The sequence below is a fragment of the Cydia pomonella genome, chromosome 8 (assembly GCF_033807575.1).
Source record: "Cydia pomonella isolate Wapato2018A chromosome 8, ilCydPomo1, whole genome shotgun sequence".
NCBI lineage: Eukaryota > Metazoa > Arthropoda > Insecta > Lepidoptera > Tortricidae > Cydia > Cydia pomonella.
Genome location: NC_084710.1, coordinates 20,416,384 through 20,424,191, shown reverse-complemented (window position 1 = coordinate 20,424,191; position 7,808 = coordinate 20,416,384).

The following is a 7,808-nucleotide window of genomic DNA, read 5'->3' as shown; positions in this document are numbered from 1 at the left end:
CAGTCATTAACGAGAGCTCCTATTTGGCCCGTTTGACGGTTTACGCTAAATTTGCCAATGAGATAGCACCCGATCCACGGACGCGGATCAATGGAACGAATTGGAACTTTCGGAGTGAATGGTACGAATGAACATTCTGTGTAAATGAAAGAACGAATAGGAAGTTTGGGTTGAATACGATGGTGGTAATGAGTGCTCCCTATTGGCTGATAATTGTTCAATAAAATGTTATTTTTAAATCACATGATAAACGAAATGGTATTTCATGAAAATGATACCTATTTAATGATTTAAACAGACGTCATATTACTAAATTAGGAATTATTAATAAAGTACCTTAATTGTACGTATTGTTTAATATTATATGGGTGACTAGTCATTAACTAGCGACAGTAGCACGGTGGTCACGTATTAACAATTATGTAAGTGCGAAAGTGATAGGCATAGTGACAAGTGATAAAAATGCGATCGTACTACTGCCGCTCGTCTAGTTAGGTACGGTCAGCATCAAAAACAGCTTAAGAAAAGGAAATATTTATCTATGAGTAATATAGAACAATTAGACTAGTTACAGATACTTTTGGATGCAAACTGTAGAGATTTATATCTTGTTGGAAAAGTGTTCCAGGAATTCAGATACTTTTTCATTCCCTATGATCTGAAAATGGAATTGTAGTTCTACAAAGTGTGCAGGAACTGATACGTTTCTGCATTAGAGCATTTTACATTACAAATACGTTTTTTTTATTACGATAAGTCATTAATATTTGGTTAATGGATTTGTTGGATAGGTATGTAGGTACATGGATATATTTTAGCATGTCGCTAGATGGTGTATACCTTAAAAAAAATGTCATTGAAATAAAGTATCCATGCTTTCGCTCTAAACACTCGCCAGTAAAAAGTATATTAATTATGCTATATTTACAGCGCCATTAATTAAAGTCCAAGCAAAGTTCAAAAGCCAACACACGAAGTACTTCAATCCTATCACTAAATCCCAGCACTGTAAACCATTTAGCACGCACGCGACTCGGTCCGTCCTGACTCGATCTGTGATCGCTCTAAGTGGATTACGTAGTACTGTGGTGTCTGACGACAGGCATGTGCAGACGACAACAGACAGTACACTTTTATTTTTTGACCACAGGTCTATTCAACACAAGATTTTCTTGACAAATATCAAGAGTGCAACCAAAATGAGAAATAGTTAAGTGTCATTCATTGCTGTCGTCGGTCCTTGATCGCTGCAGCTCGGAGTTACTCGTTGGTTTACTACAGCCTCAGTAGGCTCCAGGACAAAGGCTTTCTGTCATAAACAATATTTCTTATTAAAAACACACTGTTTATTAGCATCGTTTTAAAAATGTTAAGTAAAACAATACTAAAAGTGGTATGACTGTAGTAAGCTACGTGTCTTACGTCGGTCACTGGGCTTTAATTAGTACGGCCAAAGGCTGCAGCCTCAGTAGGCTCCAGGACAAAGGGTTTCTATCATAAAAACATATCTAAGTAAAAACACCTTGTAGTTTAGCATCGCTTTAAAATGTTAAGTAAAATAATACTAAAAGTGGTATGACTGCAGTAAGCTACGGGTCTTACGTCGGTCACTGGGCTTTAATTAGTGGGGCCGACGGTCCTTGATGGCTGCAGCTCGGAGTTACTGGGTGGTTTACTACAGCCTCAGTAAGCGATAATGGCTTCCTGTCATAAACCATATATCTAATTAAAACACATTGTATATTAGCATCATTTTATAAATGTTAAGTGAAATAATACTAAAAGTGGTATGACTGTAGTAAGCTACGTGTCTTACGTCGGTCACAGGGCTTTAATGAGTGCGGCCGACGGTTCTTGATGGCTGCAGCTCGGAGTTGCTCAGTGGTTTACTACACAGCCTCAGTAGGCTCTAGGATAAAGGCTTTCTATCATAAACCATATATCTAATTAAAAACACATCGTTTATTAGCATAGTTTTAATAATTTGAAGTAAAATAATACCTAAAGTGGTATGACTGCAGTAAGCTACGTGTCTTACGTCGGTCACGGGTTAATGAGTGCGGCCGACGTTCCTTGATGGCTGCAGCTCGCCGCTCCGTGGTTTGTTGCAACCTTTGTAGACTTGCAGGACAAAGGTAACAAGGAAGCTTCTATTTTAGTGAAGAGCTGTTAGATCGAACAAAACAATGAAACATTCGAAAACGATATCAAGGTTTATTTACATAACATTTTTTTTTATTATGTCAAAGCTTACGGATTTATCAGTACTGCTGTTTGGCAAAAGATGTCGCGGCGAACGAAAAGTCTAATGCTCAACAATTTTCAGCTTATATAATCGGATTAAACGGAGCTCTATTTTCAACTCCTTCTGCTTGTAATATTAGTTGTAAATTGTTGAACAATGCACAGTTTAAAATATTACTACACAATTTTCAATCATGACTGAATGGCGGATGAATCTGTGCCTTCGATGCCTAACCTGCCAAAAATGACAATGGTGGACAAATGTGAGAAATGTCACCGTATTCAAGAATTAATTCGGTTAAAATTTAGTTTTTTCTTCGCAAGTGTGATGAAAAACAGTGTGTAACTCCGGGGGTAAGAATATTGAAAACTAGGGTTTTTAATTCCCTCGTTTCCAATATTTCACTTATCTCTCTCGTTGTACAATGTACTATAGTATTCTCTCTTACTTTCCGTATCGTTCCGGAGAATCGTGGGTGGCAATGAACACTTCAATCTGCTTTCGTGGCCCATTAGAGGCTGCAATATAGCCAGCACAATAAGGACGTATAGCCTGACAGATAAATAAATACAGATTGTTAACTTTTTACTCTATACGACAGTTATGAAAATAAATTGATGCAGGCGTTACTTTGCGAAGATACATAAAATAAATATAAATAAATTAATATTATAGGACATTATTACACAAATTGACTAAGTCCCACAGTAAGCTCAATATGGCTTGTGTCGAGGGTACTTAGACAACGTTATATATAATATATAAATAATTATAAATACTTAAATACATAGAAAACACCCATGACTCAGGAACGAATATCCATGCTCATCACACGAATAAATGCCCTTACCAGGATTTGGACCCGGGACCATCGGCTTCATAAGAATAAGAATATTTTATTTGCTTTAAACATTACCATACATAACATGTATGCATCATTACATAGGTGTTACATAGGCAGGGTCATTACCCACGAGGCCAGACCGGTCGTCAAATACATATTAATTAAAACAAACAATACTTTGCTAATCCGCGAAAAGATAACGTGCTAGTCAATCAGTGTTAACCCGTTATACTTATTTCCGTATTTTTACATGCAATTAATGTTCCCACCCTCCCCCAACGTAAAAATAAATACGCAAATAAATATAATAACCCATCACCATAAGTACAAAACTAGACACGTGTTTTGTCTTTTTACAAGACATCCTCAGGGGATGCTGGAGATGTATGTTAGTGTCAACGAGTTAGCACTGATTGACTAGCACGCTATCTTTTCGCGGATAAGCAAAGTAATATTTTTTTTGTTTTAATTATGCGACAATGTTAACCAAATCGACCTAGTCTAGTAGGCAAAATGCTAGTGTTTTTAGGGTTCTGAAGTCAAAATGTCAAAAACGGAAATTATTATTGTATTGCGTAGGTACAATCACTCGTAATTATTTCACGGTAGAGAAAAAAATCAACGTTTTGACTTGAAGGCCGGACAGCCAGCGGAGTATTCAATTCACCGCTATATAATTTATGTATTTTTGAGATTGAATTAATTAAAACTCTTTCCTTAATCGAGTTGTATTTTAAATGGAGGGGTGAAATGATAGGCGGTAGGTATTTAGGCAGAATTAAATATACCAACTAAATAACCAAATAAATGTAGTTTTATCCACTTTGTTTTGGATATTCTTACTGTTATGTTATGATACAACATTCCATTCAAAGTTTTAACAAACACATCAGTTTCCTTTTTGCATCTAATTACTTACAAAAACACATTAATTTTAGCATTAAACAGCGCCTAAGACCCTATATAGGCTCTTCTCCACTACGAGTACGTGGCAATTTTAAATAAATAAATAAAAATTAGTTTATCGTCGCAAAAAACAGCAATGAACAAAGAAAAACTACGCACAATAAAATGAATATATAAATAATATATTAAATAACCACTGTTTTAGCATGGTTACGGCAATTCATTTTTAACTCACTGCCTTAAATAAAGACCCATATGAATTCAGAGATGTGGGACTCGTATATAGATGTGCAATACCGCGTGCTCCCGTGAGTACAGAACATACGCAATGCGACAAAATTAAAAACACGTTTTAACATTCCTGACAACATACCAAAAACAACCTAAACTACGCTACGCTACGCTAGTTATTATTAGAAATTAGTATTAGTAAGACTCGCGATATTTTAAATTAGAAGGCAATAGGTAATAATATGTTTTGTAAGGTAATTTTAAGTATTTAGTTGATAAGTTTAACTTGCTATACCCTACTCAGGGTCCATGTTGTGACAATTTAATTTAACATAACATCTGTATGTACCATGGAATGCAATTAATAAATGAAATGAAATGAAATGGAACCTATTTAATTTATCAATAAATAAATATTATAGGCCATTATTACACAAATTGACTAAGTCCCACAGTAAGCTTAATAAGGCTTGTGTTAAGGGTACTTAGCTAACGATATCCATGAATCCATGCTCATCACACGATTAAATGTCTTTACCAGGATTTGAACCCGGGACCATCGGCTCCGTAGGCAGGGTCACTACCCACTAGGCCAGACCGGTCGTCAAATTTGGTCGGGTTATTCGTTGCCCACCATAAATCATAATGAAATTTACGGCGGGGAATAACAAAAAAAATAACTGTGACAAGGACAAACAATAATAACGCTTTCTCTGCTTCTCTCACTGAAAGATGCATAAGACAATCCCGTTTTTTTTATTTTATACTACGTCGGTGGCAAACAAGCATACGGCCTGCCTGATGGTAAGCAGTCTCCGTAGCCTATGTACACCTGCAACTCCAGAGGAGTTACATGCGCGTTGCCGACCCTAACCCCACCCCCCTCGTTGAGCTCTGGCAACCTTACTCACGGGCAGGAACACAACACTATGAGTAGGGTCAAGTGTTATTTGGCTGCGGTTTTCTGTAAGGTGGAGGTACTTCCCCAGTTGGGCTCTGCTCTAGATCTGGAATGACATCTGCTGTGCTGTGCCCTACCACACAAGGCGAGATGACATTCACATTGCCCATACCTCTCTTTTGGACGTAGTTTAAGGACATACCCGGGTCCCGTTCTGTCATTTCCCCCCACCACTCATGCCCAATCCATACTGTATACTAGATTCATGTATTAACGCGTATCTGTATACGCGTTAATACATGAATGAAGTATATGTACACATACATAACAATTTAATTAGTTATGCCGTACTAACTATTACCTTGACAAGTAATGTACCGTTCAGTACATATATATAGTAGACACAATTTGATCGTCTGCAAAGTGCGGCATTTTCACCGCTACGCTGTGCAGCTTTACATCTGAACTAAATGTTTTTGCAGACTGTAGCGAAGGCTGCGGTTCCATTGTTCCAGTTAATAGGTCGTCTGCGGCGAACGGTAACCGCTCCTTTAATAGCCTGGAAGCTGACTAGCAAGCTGACACTGAAATCAAGGATAGTTAGATACCTACTCAAAGTAATTTAAATGTCAAGGATAATTTCCTCTGTTAATGTTAATTGAGGCATTATCATACTTGGTCACTGCTGCATTATTTACACTCGTGCCTATTTGTGGTGCAAGCACATAGGTATGGTTCGCCCTTTAGAGTTAGTCAAAGGCGGCCAGCCTTTTAAAGATTGAGAGGAAAGGGGACGATCGATTCTCCCTACAAACGTAGTCCCCATTTTCTTCATTGTGTCGAAATATTTTCAATAATGTTATCCAGATAGAAAAATAAGGTCCACGTTGGTATGAAAAGGTCATTTCGTGCTGGTCCTCTCCTTTGGTCTTAATTATGCTCGAGCGTGGATATCGTTCACGCTCCGTGGCGAACGAATCGAATCGCTCGAATCGCAACTGTCACAGTCGCACTAATATAGAAGAGTGATAGAGAGAGATAGCTACGATACGCTACGGAGCGTGAACGATTGTAACGTTGGTTACGCGGCCAGTTCAAGGTTTGGGCGTTAGACGCGGTTCTTTTCCGGCGTCAGCTACTAGAGCTCTTGGTCACTTTTTCTGAAGTCACTACTCGTATAATATTTCAGCTTAAAATGTATTACTCACATTACATCCTAGTTGTGTAACTACTTAACTTAAAAAAACAAATCAAAATATATAATATGGTTTATTCCCTAGTTATACCAGTAATCAGCTTTCTATTTGTCAACCGAGTAGGTATTAACCGTATTATGTGAACAAAATCCTTCGCACACCACATCAGTTTAGGTATGAACTCGAGCTAATAGTGAATTAGGTTGCCGCGGCACGGCGCGGATTGCAATGTTTACTGCCAGTGCAACCTGCGGCCACGCAACCAGCGTTTTAGAAGAAATCCTCTACATGGTCATCCAATAAGTGACAGGCGGTAATGTACTGTATCATGAAATTAGCGGCTTGTGCCATTTTTTGAGACCCCGGATACGCTTCTGCGATTATTTATTGTCTATGTCCGTGTTATGTAAACGGTACTTACACACCATTCACAAGGTTTTGGCCTTTACGATATCTGAGCCGAGCCTTGTGTGTGTACCTATATCTTACATATTCCATACATAATTTACCTGCAAGCTCAAGCTAATAGTGAATTAAGTTGTCGCAGCACGGCGCAGATTGCATTGTTTACTGCCAGTGCACCCTGAGGCCATACAACAAGCGTTTTAGAATGAAACTCTTCACACACAACTGTGTGAATTTTGTGTGTGAGTCTATAGCTAAACTTATTAGCTATAGACTCGAGTTATTTTGAGTGAATTAGGTTGCAATCAATGTTTTAAGAATTTTTTTACCCGCCAACTGGTGACTGGAGGTAATAGTGAATGCAATAAATACGCCGTACAAGATTCGATCATAATATTTTATGTACCCATTGGAACATTATAAAACTGATTTATTACCCTCCACACAATATTATCATAGAATCGCGACATTATTACAGGTACGACCCTCGATTTCATGTAAAAACCAATGCAATGCAACCTCACAGTTTATGGCCATACACATTTATGATGCATCGGGACTGTCGCTCGATTATATCGTGCAAATACCAATTGCATGCATTAGTATAAACCTCTCATCTTATGGCCCGCCCACCAAGATTTACGCAGTATCAGAACATGAGGGACGCGACATTGCGCTGGTTGCTCGATCGTGTTCGGGCAAATGGTAGAACAGTTACTGCAAATGTATGTTACTGCATTTGAAGCTTCAAACTACTTAGTCGCCCCATAAATTCTGTCACTGGCCAACTATTTTACGTTTCAAACGCGTCTAAAAAACATTTAAGTAGTTCTATTTTGAAAAGTTTTTCGGATGTTCAGATCCTATTTTTCTGGACTTTTTGGTTACATTTACGATGGAGTGGAAGCTTGGAGTTCGGCATTCTTTAAAGCTATCAAGGCACGTATGGAGAGATATCCCGCTCGGAAACAGAAACTGATGGCATTGCTGATGGGTATTAATTGCATACATTAGTATAAACCTCTTATCTTATGGCCCACTCGCAACTGCGTATAAGATGGAAGGAAGTAAGGGCTCTTT